Consider the following 15,734-nt stretch of genomic DNA (forward strand, 5'->3'; position numbering starts at 1 on the left):
TGATACCCCTGAACCGAAAGAACCGCCTCAAATCGGTGGGGGTACTTTTGTAACTTACCCCACATTTTGGACAAGCGCGTCCCTAAGCCATGGCTCCCCACTCCCATCCCATCCGCCCACCCATTCGTACACCGAGGCCGGGAAAAACCGCGAAGCCCCACACCCTCCTCCGTCCGCCACCCAGCCGGAGCCTCTTCCCCGACGACGTCGTCCACAGCAACACCTCGACGTCCCTCATCCACCGTACCGGATGAGGATCCGTCATCGATCTGGTTGTCCCGCCGGTTCAGCCACCCCGTCCTCCACCTTCAAGGAGCTGCCCCGACGTTCCCCTCATCTTTCGCGCCACCTCCATTCCCACACCGCCGTCTTCACCTACACCACCGGAAGAGCATCGGCATCACCGTTTCCTCGGATGAAGCTGCGGCCTAATCAGCGCCACCAAAGAGGTTGTACACTAATCGCCGCATTTTCTTCTTGATTCGATCTCACGGTGCTGCCGGCGCTCGGTCCCGAGCCGACACGGCGCATCTCCATCCACCGTGGCGTCGTCGGCCACTTCCTCCATGGCGTCGCTCCCTCGGTGGCGACGTCCACATCAGTAGGAGCTGCTGCTGCTTTAGCTCTCGCTCTTGCTCTTGCTTGCGATGCTGCTTCGATTTAGCTACACTTCAGTCGACTAAATCGACTTTTGTGTCAATCGATTTTCAGGGGGTGGGGGGGGGGGCTCGCCGGAGTTAAGGAAGAACCAGCCGCAGCGGGGAGGGGGCTCGCTGGAGAAGTACCCCACTATCTATCTTAGGGTTCAGGGTGGGGGCGATGGTCGCCGGCGGTGGTGGGGCGGTGCCGTGGGGATCGCCGGAGAAAAAGCTCAGCACGAGGGGGGCCTGGAGGGATGGCCGGGGCGGCGGTGGGGAGTGTTTTCGGGGCGGGCGGGGCGGCTGTTTGGCCGGTGGTGGCTGTCGGCTCAGGGGGGTGGAGGTTGAACATGAACTGCAGGCCCTTGATTTCGTATCCAACGTCTGCAAAATCGACTGGTTAGTCGACTAACGTGTAGCCTCACCTCTAGTGCGTTCGGTTTCGACAGTAAAATTCAGTTTCGACAGCAAAATTCAGTTTCGACAGTTAAATTCAGTTTCGACAGTTAAGTTCAGAGATGAGCGGCTGATGTATACATCTAGCACTTTGTGGTTATGTATTTTACGTCATCTATTGGAGATGCTATTAGAATTCCACTCAGGTTAACGTTGTCTCTCTTGTCCTGCTTCAGCCTCGGCGTCGTACAACTCACCGGAGCTGCTCCAACGACAAAACCCTCCATCACAGCAGAGCAGTACCTCGGGCTCCATCTCCAGACGCCTAAGATCTTCTTCCCCTCCTCCGACAGCCAAGTCAGCGGGAGCATCCTCACCGGCCAACGCAATCACGCTGAGATCGACATGGCTTCGCCAAAGAGGTTGTACACTTCTTGTGGTTTGACTTAATCTCACCATACTTCTTTGCATCCTGTGATCTTCCAATTCTTGTGAACCAAACACCCAGATTGGCAGAAATCCTGTGTTTTTAAATTCTATGTTTTGCACGTGCATTCCTATCCTATTCCTGTCTATTTCCTATCCCTACATTGTTAGAATCCTCAAATTCAAACAAGCCCTTACACAATTACTTCTATTACAGATATGTGTCAAAGAAAACCTTGTGTGGTTTGTCCTGCTCCTGCGGTGCTGTGTTCCACCCCAGCTCAGCTGCTCCAACGATGGAAGGGTTCACCACAGCAGGGATCCGCTCTCCAGACTGTCTTTCGCCGCCTCAGATCTTCTTCCCCGCCGCCGGCAGCCACGATAACTGCATTACCATCATCAACTGAGCAGATGACCTTGAGGACTACACGGGTCCGCAAGAGAGGTCGCACTCTTCCGTGTCTGCTTACGTTATGCATCGCTTAATATGATGACATGCTACTTTATCATCGTGTTCACCTATTAGACTCCGACTCAGGTCCAAACTTATGCTGAAACTTGAGTTTTTAAATGGTTGTGGGGTACATATTGGGGCAGCAATCAGTACTATCTGTCTACTATCTGGTTAATCTCGGGTGTCTACTATGAGTTTCATGTTGGGTGCAAACAAACATTAAAGGAGCCATTATCTGTATTTTTTAACTAAAGCTATTATCTGCCTGCTATCATTGGTTTTGGGTCTATCCACAGTTTGCTACCATCACTCTGGATTTGTGCATGCACTCCTTACATAATTTCACTATGTTTTATTCCTATGCATGTCAGTTATTGTACACAATGGAACTGAACATGTAGAGCAAAAGAGACGAGCCTTGCGTGGCAATAAAATTTCATGCAGACGTCGCTCCATGGTGAGCGCAAAGGCAGCCCCCCCTCCACCCATTTCGGATCGTAATCAAGAGGAAGATAATTGTTCTGAGGGGGATTCAGAAGCAGAAGACCACTCCTATTTACCCCATGAGGTCTTCGCTCTAACTTGGCATGCTGATGTTGATTATATCATGCATATGGTGCCTTGCATTGCTTACTTTATACATCAAATATGTCAACTACTTAGTTTAGACATGCTTTGTGTGAATGCCATCTGTTTTGTTTATTCATCGTTTATGTGAATTATGCAATGCCATCTTGTTTAGCTAGGCATCATATATGTGAATTTTGCAATGCCATCCTGCTTAGCCAGTCATCTTATATGTGAATTATATCAGGCCATCCTTTTTTCCGTTACGTATTACATTTGTCAACAATGTTAGTACATTCAACTACTCTTCGTGTGCATCAGCCATTTGACACGGTGATGGAAAATTCTGGAGTGAAAACAAGGTCTTCAGAGCAGACTATGCTATCTGACGAAGCGCATATCTCGCTGGTTACGGATAGCTCCTCAGAGAAGGATTCAGAGACAGATGACCAGTCCTATTCCCCCCCCCCCGAGGTGCATGCTCTAACTTGGCAGGGTTATGTTGCTCATATCATGCGTATGGTATCTTGCATTGTTATGTCATTTGCTTAGTTTAGACATGATTTATGTGAATGCCACCTATTTAGTGTCTAATTACCATATATGTGAATTATGCAATGCCATCTTTTTGCAAGACATTATATATGTGAATTATGCAATGCTATCTTATTGCAAGGCATTATATATGTGAATTATGCAATGCCATGCTGTTTAGCCAAGCGTCATATATGTGAATTATATCATGCCGTCCTTTTTTTGTATTTCTCATTGCTTTTGTCGACAATGTTTGTATATTCAACTGCTCTTCCTGTGCATCAGCCATTTGAATTGGTGATGGAGAAATTTGGAGTGAAAACAAGGTCTTCAGAGCAAACAATGCTACCTGGTGAAGCAGATATGTTGCTGGTTACAGATAGCCCTTTAGAGGAGGATTCAGAGGCAGATGACGAGTCCTATTATCCCCCTGAGGTGTATGCTCAAACTTGGCAGGGTTATATTACTCATATCATGCATATGTTGTATTGCAATGCTTAGTTTTTACATCACTAGCAAAAAAGGCCCGTGCGTTGCAACGGGTGAAAATCAATATCACACGCCTTTGTCGTTTCGAACCTTATCCTCTCCCCTGCCCTTGTCCATGATAGTTGTGATGTCTACGTGATCACAATGAACCCAAATGTGATCAATCCCAAGATGAAGCACTGATCCACCACCTAACGCACTATCTATGTAGGCTAGCATTAACTGACAAACTCATGTGGAATCAGTTATCATACATGGATATCATAATAGATAACGACCAACAGATGAAGTGGTTAAAAATATCACTCTAAGGCCGGCTCCAACACAAGAGCATTTAGAATCCTGAGCAAATTAACATGCACAATCATACGACCCTAGCAGCTACATTGTGTATATTTTTTTAGTGTCTGACTCTAGGTTATGTGTTGATACCAGGAAAGTAGCCGGGACGATGCAAAATTTGCCAGGATTTTATTCCTAGTGCCCGCATTATACGTGCCCTAACCACGTTTCAAGTGGCAAACTTTTTTTTAAACTTCTAGAAAAATACGGACTTGGATTTTCTAAACTCTTCTTGATCATCTACATCCATATGACAAGGAGCCTCCCAAAACTCGGAAGAAAAAGAGCAATCGCGGTGAGGCAACATATGTTTGTTCCGTCGTGGACATCTTTGAGTGGTTAATAATTTATTTAAAGTATTTTATGAAATTACGAAAAGATTTGAATTCTGATGATTTTGATTATGTAGTTTTTTTCTAATGGTAGGTTTGCTCTATTTGGAAGATTATATTTCATTCCTAATATTTTCTTTTTGCACTATTAAGTCTTGATCCAAACACAAGAAAATATTATAACTCCCATGCAGCAGAGCGGCCTACACGTAACTACACGTACACCCATCAGGCCCATCACGTGTACCTCCACGGCTCCACCGCTGGTTTATCCATTCGTTTCCATCGCTGGCTTATCCATTCGCCCCCCCCCCCACCAAAATGCATCTGCATCCATCTCTCCTATTCTCTCGCTCCATCTCTCATCCTCTCTCAAATCTCTATCACCGGTGGACTCCGTGTGGGCGGAGCGAAGTGGGAGCCAAGCCAGTCGAGCCGACCCCTCTCCTCCTCCCCTTCCTCACAGCGGTTCGCGATTTGCCCCTTCTCGCTCCATCTCTCTTTCTCATCCCGTGCTTCCACCGATATGCGCAGCCAATGGATTTAGCGCTATGAGCCGGCTACTCGGCGAAGTTCGTTCCCAGGTTGGCGGCGTGTTCAATCGGGTGACTGCATGCAGGCCCAGATGTGAAGCCTCCAAAGTCGATGGTGCCCCCCGTTCCACCTGAGTGAGCGCGGCCGCCGGATCCCGTCCTGTCCTCTCTCTCCCTCTTCCTCATCTCGTTCTAATTCTATGGAGTGCATATACACGCAGGCCGATGTGAAGCCAAGTCGCTGGCACTCCGTTCTAGACCACGAGATCCGAAGTGTCGCCGACGGTTCCTGTCCCCATCACGCCCGCGTCAACGACCGCCAAGTTGCTGGCACCCCGTTCCAGACAACCAGATCTGGAGCGCCGCCGCCAGATCTCATCCCCATCACGCTCGCGTCAACGACCGCCGCGGAACCCTCCTCGGCTCCTCCTCCTCAACGATTCACGGCAAGAACCGGGACAGCGCCGTGCCCTTCCCTGTCTCCACCACTACAGTGCTTGCGCCGTCGGTGGTGTCGTATTTCATTATCATTCGAATATGCGTGGATTTGACCCCTTCGTTGCCTTCCCATCATGTTGTGTTCATTCTTTTCTGAATCTGATTCTCATCCCTGGTGCGAATTTTCTATAAATCGTGGTCAGGATTTGTTCCTTCATTCCTGGTTATAATTCGTTGAATCGCCCCTGCGGATCCCGTTTTGCGTGCGTGCGTGATGGTTGGAGCGTGACCACAGGTTGAATACTAAAAAACGTAGGGTGTTTCTTGCATAAACGAAACGTTTTCTTGGATAAGTCACTTAGAATAGGACTGCGGGTTGAATACCTAAATCATCAGGGGCTTTTTTGCAAAATGCCGATGACGTACGGCCAGAAGCAGTATCTGCTTTATTAGTAGGTAAAGATATACACGATGTTTAATGCCATCTCCTTAGTTGACACATCATATATGCGATTGCCCTCTGCTCACTTCCTTAGTATATAAATCATATATTTGAATTATATCATGCCATGATGTTTACATAGATAGCATGTATCTGAATTATGGCATGCCAACCCATTTTCTAAAGACATAATATAGTTATATCATCTCATCCTGTTCACATAGTCATCATATTTTGAATTATGTCATTCTATCCGTGAATTATATCATGTCATCATGTTTCCATCGACGGCATGTTTGTGATTTATGGCATGCCAACCACTTTAATAGACACATCGTATAGTTATATCATGTCATCCTGTTTACATAGTCATCATATTTTGAAGTATGTCATTCTATCCTGTTTAGTTAGCCATCATACATGTGAAATTGTGTCATGCTATCCTGTTTAATTAGCCATCATATATTTGAAATTATGTCCTGCTATTCTGTTTGGTTAGACAACATAAATGTGAATTATTTCATGCCCTGTTTTCTTCCCTACTATCCATTGCACCTGTCTATCTTACAATGTCTGTACATTCAATTACTTTTCTTGTTTATCAGCCATTTCAATTGGAGGGGGTGATGGCAGTATCTGTGGGAGTAAAAACACGGTCTTCAGAAAAGATCGTGCTACCTGTCGATGGAGATAGAACAACGGTTGTACTTGCCCAAGAACCAGCCCCACCACACATAAACCAGACTCATGCAGATTGTACCCCTACCCAGTTGGACAGAGAACCAGCTACACCCCTTCTAACCCCAACCCCAGCAGATAGTAACCCAGTTCTCGTTGACATAGCACCGTCTCCACCACAGAGCACCCAAACACGAGCAGTTAGTAAGGCAACTGCAGTGCCCAAAGCACGAGGACCACCACTCCGAACCCCAAGTCAACGCTTAAAGCAGAATAAGAATTGTTCTCAGGTCAGGTTCCGTAGCTATGGTTCATACTACTTTGCTCTTGCATCACTGTATTTACTCATACCAACTAATTTCAAATTTGAAGGATGCAATTGAAACTCCAATGGCGCAACAGGTATGCTTTAAACCTGTTTCTTTAATGTGTTTTCTGTTGTAACTTGCTCTATGTTGATTTCAGTTTCAATTGAATAAACAGTTATGTTCTCATGCCATGCACATTACAAGTGTTGTTATTGCTGTGTAGTTTCCCACACTTATATTCTGTCTATGCTGCTTTGTCTTAAATAGATATGATTCGAACTGTATCTATCTTGATTTGGCAACATAAACTAGAATGATATAGACCATACAGTGACCATACTACATAGATATATGTTTGTTTCATGTTGTTATCCTGTCCACCTTACTACTGAATTGGTTTACCAAAATGAGTTTCATATACTACATTGTAAACCTGTGATGTGTTTGTTTGTTTCTCCTTTAGAACGCGGATAAAATATTGGAGAAGAGTACCCTGTTATGCAATGGTAAAGGAAGTAATGCAGATCAGGTTCAAGATAGTGAGACATCCCTGTTGTTCTCCAAGAAAGTTGATAAGAACTATATTGAAGACACTGAGACAACCCCAAAGTCCTATCTTGATGTAGTGTTCGAGTTACTGGCTACTACTGCTGGCACCAGCTCTTCGTACTCGTTGCCTGAATCAGTTCGACTTCTTGAGTCTCAACTTCAAGTTGAAAGACATCGATCAGATGTTATGCGATAGGAAGCCGAAGGACTGAGGAAGTCCCTGCAGAATTCAGATGCATACTTTCTGGTGCAACAGCAAGTGCTGGAGGATTTAAGCGCCAAACAAGAGAAAGTTAATAAGCTTGCTAAGCATCTTGCCAGCATTATGGGTACCCAGGATATTGTTTCTTGAGCTCTTCTGAAGTGGTTTCAGTTCTGGACTTGTTTTGCTGCGGCGTTTATATGCTGCTTTGTTCCCTATATTTCCACTGGTGGCGAACTTTGAAGCCCAGTGGATGTAATATGTGTAATAGCCGTGATAGCCTAGCGTAAGTTACTTGCTTATTTATTTCCATTGTCTTGTTTATTTGTTTTCTTGTAGTCAGTGCAATTCTTTTTCCGCGGTTTTCTAGTGACCGGAATAACCTATTTTTTTTAAACTAGGCCACATTAACAATGGGCTACATATTTACTGTAGGCCTCCTACGGGCCGTAGAAACAATGGGCCTTCTAAGGGCCGTAGACACAACGGGCCTTCTACGGGGCGTAGACACAATCGGGCTTCTATGGGGCGTAGACACAATGGGCCTTCTACGGGTCGTATCATCAATGGGCCTTCTACGGGCCATATGATCAGTTGGCCAAACATGGGCCAATAACAGACCACATTATGGTCGTAAATGGGCTAGAGTTGAAATCGTCCGTGCATGGGCCGACCATAACGGGTCGTCGTTAATAGGCCGTATTTGATGACGCTATGAAAACGGCCCAACGTATTAACGGGCCACAAACGGGCCGACTGTAACCACGGGCTATATTTGGCCCACAAGCTGAAAATGACGGTAACAGGCCGAAAGTAAACGAATGCTGGAAATGAGCCCAAGAATAAATGGGCCCTAAGAAGGCTGAAAGATAACATGGGCTGGAAACGGCCCAACGGAATAATGGGCCGTTAATGGGTATAAAGTGATACACTGTTCATTACGGGCCAGTTTTACCACGGGCCGTTAATGGGCCGAGGGTCACTAAGGCCCTCATATGGACCAAAAGACGTCATGGGCCATACATGGGCCAGAAGTTAAAATGGGCTGGAATTATATTGGACGGCCCAGATGACGCTACTGGGCCTAATTCGGATAGGCCGTAAACAGGCCCTGGGTTAGCGGGCTGTAAATGGGCTATATGCGAACAGACCGTTAACAGGCTTGCTGTGGGCCGGCCCGCCACCTTTTGACCAAGTCAAATGGGCCAGCCTTTTCACAGGAATGGGCCTCTGTTGGGCCGTGCCACGTGTCGACGTATCATAGGCGCTTGGGTCCAATGAGTGGATGACGTCTGTCCCAACGGTGAGCTGACACGTGTTTCCTCCAGCCAATGATGATTTTACACGTGGAAAATCCCCATTGGTCGGGGCTGTTAACGGGTTATCGGATCCAAAACCGGACCCGATAGCTTAACGGCGTTCCGTTACGGTGGATGCCACATGTCGGTCACCCTTTACGAAAGCACTTCTATGACGCGTGATTTATCCTCATGGAAGTGGACACTTCCGTGATGATAATTTTGGTAATGTCATGGAACACTTCTACGACAGCACAGGTATGACTATCTTGATTCTGTCATAAATTTGTTATGGATGTACATGCATGACAGAAAACGTGACCTACTGTGACAAACACGTATCATCACGGAAGTGTATTTTTTTGTAGTGCCATGGCGCGTCGCCGGCGACGCCGGAGCCGTCACTGGGCGCAGGCCAGCTGACGGGCGGTGCCACGACGAGTGGGCGGAGCCCCGGTCAGAGCGGCCGACCACGCCCCAGGATCGAACGCGCCGGCGGCGAGCACCCCCGTCCCTCAAGGCCACGCCTTGCGTCCCAACGGCCCGAGCGGAACTCGAGGGCGGCGTCGGCGACCGCAACAGCCGCGAGCCGGCGGCAGAACCCCGCACTTGGGGGGCTGAGCCACCGGCCCGGCTGGGCTGCGCAGCGCGACGAGGAGCGGTGGGAGAGGGGTTGGGGTGCCCGGCGGGGGAGGGCAGCGGATCCTCGTCAACGAGGTCCGCCCACTGGACGCGAGGCGTAGGGGGGCGAGCGGGGGGAGCAGCAGCACGGCCGCCGCCGGCGGCGCCGGCGGCGGAGGAGGGGGCGAGGATGCCGGAGCGGCGCCGGGGCCGGAGGAGGCGGCGGGGGGAACCCGCGCCGTGGGCGGGGACGGGTCGCCGTCGCCATCGCGAGAGCAAGCCGTCACCATCTTCTTTTCTCCCTGAATGGCATTTATGCCCTGTGAGGGAATTCAAAGAAGCACTCGATATAAAGCAACCAGGATGGCATTCTAATATATCAAAATGGCAACGTTTATTTTTAATGGTATTCCAATGAGTGTAGACGGGTAATAAATTCATAATACAAGCATTTATTTTTGTTATCATCATATTTAATACAACAACAATTTAGGAAATTGCAGGGATTTGTCTGGCTATTTTGTCTTTCACTTTATGCTCTTATGGAACGGTAAAGACTTGGCGAAGCCAGTTTGTGTGGTGAGTTTTGTGCGTTACACATGTTTTCAAACCTTCCATGTGAAATATTCGTGCTAACAACATATATTTCCTTTTGCAGGATGGGTATGAGTTCAGGAAGTAGTTTTTTTTATTATACTTGCTCAAACATCGTGCGAATGAAACTGAAGACAACTTGCCTGATATTGTGCGAGAATTTCTTAATCGCATCAAGTAGATTTCAATAATTTGTAATAGATTTTTAGTCGGATCATCACTTTATATGTATACATTGTCAATTTGCTATCTTGTTATCAGTTTACATTACACGTGAAGTGGACTTCAATTATTATGCAATCATGACCATGTTATATTGTCTTACCTGTGAAATTTAGCATGCATTATCTTTATATAACTTCAGTAAACTATTTTATATAACTTCAGCAAACTATTTTAGAAGCCCGTGGCAACGCACGGGCATTCTACTTGTCACTCTCATAAATTTACTTAATAGAACTATTCGTCACTCTCCGATGAAAATCTATAAAGTCAAACATTGCATTCACATAAGCAATCATTTCACAGAACCAAAATAACATGCACACAAAAAAGATTCGGAAAAACCAAATGAAAATCCAACACACTCAACTATCACAAAATTCTCTAAGTGCAACACAACATAGGCATGGGGTTCAAAATTTGTGATCTGAAGCATAGTGCATACAAGGCATACGAGTAAAACTACTATGGACAGATCCTAAGTGTGTGAAAATTATTGTGGCAATGGTCTAGGTGGTAGGGTTTGGCTACGGTGACAAACTGCAAAAAGAATCAACTTAATGGGAACTACGGTTTAGGAGATATGGCCAATTGAAGTTCGAATTCGAATCTGAATAAAGTTCAAATTTGAATCTGACAAAAGTTTACAAAACTGATACTGCTAGATAGATCTAAACAATACGAAGAATTTGCCGCTGGATTCATCGAATTTGGACCTACGGTTAAAAAGTTGTGGCTATTCTAAGTTTAGGGGCTAATATGCTAATTTCAGGGACTGAACGGTGAAGAGAAGTAATCACGAACAGGTCCTGGCCACGTGGCAGATTTCTATAGGCTCCAAGTTGTTCGCTGCGAGGCTTACAGGGCGAACATCCGCTAAATAGGGAAAACAGCAACCGCGGCTAAATAAAAGGAAAACCGGAGACCGGTTTTCACTGAAATCGCACGGTTTAAAAAAACCGCGGTAAAATCGATCTAAACAAAAAAAACTAACAGAACCGGTGGGGCGGGGCGGTCGGCTTACACCGAGCGATGACGGTGAACAGGGGGCGGCGGCGGCGGCGCTGGCGTCAAGCGGCGGACGGGGCGGCGGGGGAGGAGACGAACGGGACGTGCGCGACGTCGGCGGTCCGGTGGTGGTGAAAGCGCGCGTCGGGGTGGTCGGGGTTGTGCTGCGCAGGGACGGCGGCTCCGTGCTCCGGCGAGGACACATCTCGTCAGGGCGGTGTCTCCGACGAACCTAGGGGCAAAGCAACATGTCAACGAGATGCGGTAGATTGAGAGAATGAGATTAACACAGAGAGTGGAGGCCGGGGTGGTCTACGGACGACAAAAACGACGGCGAGGTCCTCCGGCTCCGGCTAGATCCAACTGACGAATGCGGCGGCTGTGATGAGCAAGGGGGCGAGCGAAGTAGCAGAATCGAACGAGGGGCGTCGGGGGCATTTATAGGCGCGAGGAGGGGCTGCGGAGTCGCGGGGATGATGCTTATCCCGAGAGCAATGGCGCCGCTCGTTGCAGGAGCTCGGGCGCTTGCTTATCCAGCGGGTTGAGCGGGAGGTTAGAGACAAAGGGTTGCGGGCGAGCGAGGCGTAAGGCCTCAGGCGGCTCGTGCATGCAGCGCTGGCATCCTGGCGCTCGCTTGGCTAGCCGCTGGCTGCCCTGGTGCTGTGGCTAGGCCATCGCCTCGCTGGCCTGTGGCTGGCCGCTGTTGGCTGGGCCGATGGCCTGGCCGGCCGGATTTTTTGGTTTTTTTTATTTTTCTCTTTTTTTTAACAGTGAGGAAAACAAACAAACTAAATAATAAAAAAAATTATATAGGCATATTATATACCAAATTGTTTAGAAAAACCAATAGTAAGATGAACTATTTTTCAAGTTCAAATAAATTCCCCAAAAATTCATAAAAGTCAAACAGTGCTACTGTTGCTTTTAAAATCAATAAAAATCATTTTTTAAATACCAAAATGATTTCAAACTTATTTTCTCCTAATTTAATATTGAAGGGAATCATTTTACCCTTATTTCCATTTATTTATTTTTAGGAGAAAAATAATTTGAATAGAAACCCAAATAACTCCCAATTGGATTTGAATTTGAATTTCAAACCAATTTCATTTCTTTTCTGTTTTCCCTTGGCCAAGTTATATTTCAAATGCCCTCTAAATTTTGAAGTGTCATATTTCTTCTCTCATTTTGAATAGTTTTCAGAGGATTTGAAACTTGGAAATTCAAACAACTTCAAATGGAAAAATAAGTTTCAAATAACTTCAAAGTGTCTTCCAAATTATTTATTTGAAACTTCCAACTCTCTTCCTTTGAATTCGAAGAAGTCATTTTATCTCCTCTCATGAACTCATTGAGTTGCTTAAAGATTTCTAAATTTGAAATGTTTCAAATGGAATTCAAATCATTTTTAAAACCCCTTTTCATTTCTTTAAATAGAAGAAGTCATATTATCTTCACTCTAGGGTTTTGTGATGAAATGAATTTGAATTCATGGAGATAAAAAAATGCAAGATGAAAGTTTTGGGAAAGTCCTTTTATTCCCTCTCATTCAACTTTCAAAAAGTTTCAATTTCCACTCAATTTCACACAATCAATCACACAACAAACAAACAATCATAATTAATTATTTAATATAACATTCCAAAATTTAGAATTTTGGGATGTTACAATTAGGGAGTGGCACGATCTCATGGTCTAAGGAACAGATACTTGACATGAAGAAAGTTGTAGCAATTAAACTAAGTGATACGATCATATGCTCAGCTTACGATTGGGTTTGTCCATCACATCATTCTCCTAATGATGTGATCCCGTTATTAAATGACAGCTCATGTCTATGGTTAGGAAACCTTAACCATATTTAATCAATGAGGTAGTCTAGTAGAGGCTCACTAGGGACACGGTGTCTGTTTATGTATCCATACATGTATTTGAGTTTCCGGTCAATACAATTATAGCACGGAGAACAAATATTTATCAAGAACAAGAAATATGATAATAACAACTTCATTAGTGCCTTTAGGGCATATTTCCAATAGTTATATCAGAAATGCCAACCAAAGGGCACCCTTCTTCATCAACTGTTCTAACTGATCAATGCTCAATAGGAGACCTCTTCTCCCAGTGCATACAGTTATGTTAGAGAAACCCATATACAAATTGAAATATGATAGATAAACAACTAATATTGTAAATTATTGCAACACATAGCAGATTTGTATGGAACCTTGCCATGATTCATAAAAGGTAAACTATACACCCTACAACCAGCACCACGTTACACTAGTAACTTTATCAATGCCAACATCAGTTAGAAGCAACACTGTTATGTGCTATGCAATTATGTGGTTAGATTCTTATATAACTAAATAATATAAATGATGACAATCCTAGGTTGAGACTTGTTTTAGAGGTCGTGTCAATTGATAACCCACAAGTATAGGGGATCACAACAGTTTTCGAGGGTAGAGTATTCAACCCAAATTTATAGATTCGACACAAGGGGAGCCAAAGAATATTTGAAGGTATTAGCAGCTGAGTTGTCAATTCAACCACACCTGGAGATTAATTATCTATAGCAAGTGATCAGTAGCAAAGTAGTTTGATAGTTTTGATAGTAGTGACAGCAGCAACGGTAACAGTAACAGTGGTACTAGTAATTTTGTAGCAAGTGTAACAGTGATGATAGCAGTAGTAACTCAGCAGAAACAATATAAGGTAAATTCGTAGGCATTGGATCGATGACTTGTTGGATGATGTTCATCATGTGACAGTTATAACCTAGGGCGATACGGCACTAGCTCCAGTTCATCGATATAATGTAGGCATGTATTCCGTAAATAGTCATACATGCTTTATTAAAAGAATTTGCATGACATCTTTTGTCCTACCCTCCCGTGGCAGCGCGGTCCATATTCGAAACTAACGGATATTAAGGCCTCCTTTTAATAAAGAATCGGAACAAAGCATTAACACATAGTGAATACATGAACTCCTCAAACTACGGTCATCACCGGGAGTGGGCCCGGTTGTTGTCACTCCGGGGTTGCCGGATCATAACACGTAGTAGGTGACTATAACTTGCAAGATCGGATCTAAAACATGGATATAATGATGAATTCATAAACGGTTCAGATCTGAGTTCATGGCACCCGGGCCCAAAGTGACAAGCATTAAGCCTGGCAAAGTCATAGCAACATCAATCTAAGAACATAGTGGATACTAGATATCAAGCCCTAACAAAACTAACTCGATTACATGATGAATCTCATCCAATTCCTCACCGACCAGCGAGCCTACAGAGGAATTACTCACTCCCGGTGGGGAGCATCATGGAATTGGCGATGGAGATGGGTTGGTGATAACGAAGAACGAAGACCCCCCTCTTCGGAGCCCCAAACGGGCTCCATATCTACCCTCCCGAGGAAGAACAGGGCTTGGCGGCGGCTCCGTCTCGTGGATCGCGATAATTCTTTCTCCCTGATTTTTTTCTGGAATAATGTGATTTTATAGTATCAGAGGGGTCGTCAGCGGGGCCACCAGGTGGGTACAACCCACCTGGGCGCGCCAGGAGAGGGGGGCACGCCCTAGTGGGTTGTGCCCAACTAGTGGCCCCTCTCTGGTGGGTCTTGGCTCCAGAAATTCTTATTATTGATATAAAAAATCCTCGCAAAGTTTCGTTCCATTCCGAGAACTTTTATTTCCGCACAAAAACAACACCATGGTAGTTCTGCTGAAAACAGCGTCAGTCCGGGGCTAGTTTCATTCAAATCATGCAAATTAGAGTCCAAAACAAGAGGAAAATCGTGAGAAAAAGTAGATACGTTGGAGACGTATCATCAATATACATAAACATACCAAAACCGAACAGTATAACATGCAAGCAATGTATTTCAAACCATACCAATGGCAGATGCGTATGTGACAGTTCTTTCATGAAAAACATGGATGTAACGATGTTGATGAAAGATTTTTTACATTCAGGCCATTGAAACATGAAGAAATACTAATGTTTTTTTTAAGATCCGGGTGTGCCGACTTCATTGATTTAGGAGAAAGCATGCGGTAAACATGGTGATTAAGCGACCGGTGAGGTGATCCAGAGAAAAGAAACAAAAAGACAAGGCAAAAATAAAAAACCCACTCTGAGGCAGCTATCTCATGACTGGATCCCCGAGAGGGGCCTCAAGGCAAACGGCTCCTGCCAGCCTCCATTGTTCCTTATCGCTATGAATGGCATGGATAACATCATCACTCGAAGGTAACTTGGCTCAAAAGACGCACTTGTTTCTTTCCTTCCAGATCTCCCAGGATATCAACATCAACATTGATCTGAGTCCTCGCTTGCGAGCTTCAGGTGTCAAATTAACCATCTTCTAATAGTGAGCAATGGAGCTTCGTTTGGTGCCATCGGGAGGCTAAGCGCGGCGCAGCCATGCCAGGCGGCGACTCTTTGCCAGATTACGACAGAGAAGGGGCATTCCCACATCAGGTGTTTGGATGTCTCCAGGCTTCTCATGCACAAGGAGCAGAAGTAACCATTCGGCCAGCCTCTGCGCTGCAGTCGATCGTTGACCCATAGTCTGTTGTGGTGCAGCAACCAAGCAAAAAGTTTAACTTTGCCAGGGGCCCAAGCTTTCTAGATGATTGATTTGAACCCAGC

This window comes from Aegilops tauschii, chromosome 7 (genome assembly GCF_002575655.3).
Source record: "Aegilops tauschii subsp. strangulata cultivar AL8/78 chromosome 7, Aet v6.0, whole genome shotgun sequence".
NCBI lineage: Eukaryota > Viridiplantae > Streptophyta > Magnoliopsida > Poales > Poaceae > Aegilops > Aegilops tauschii.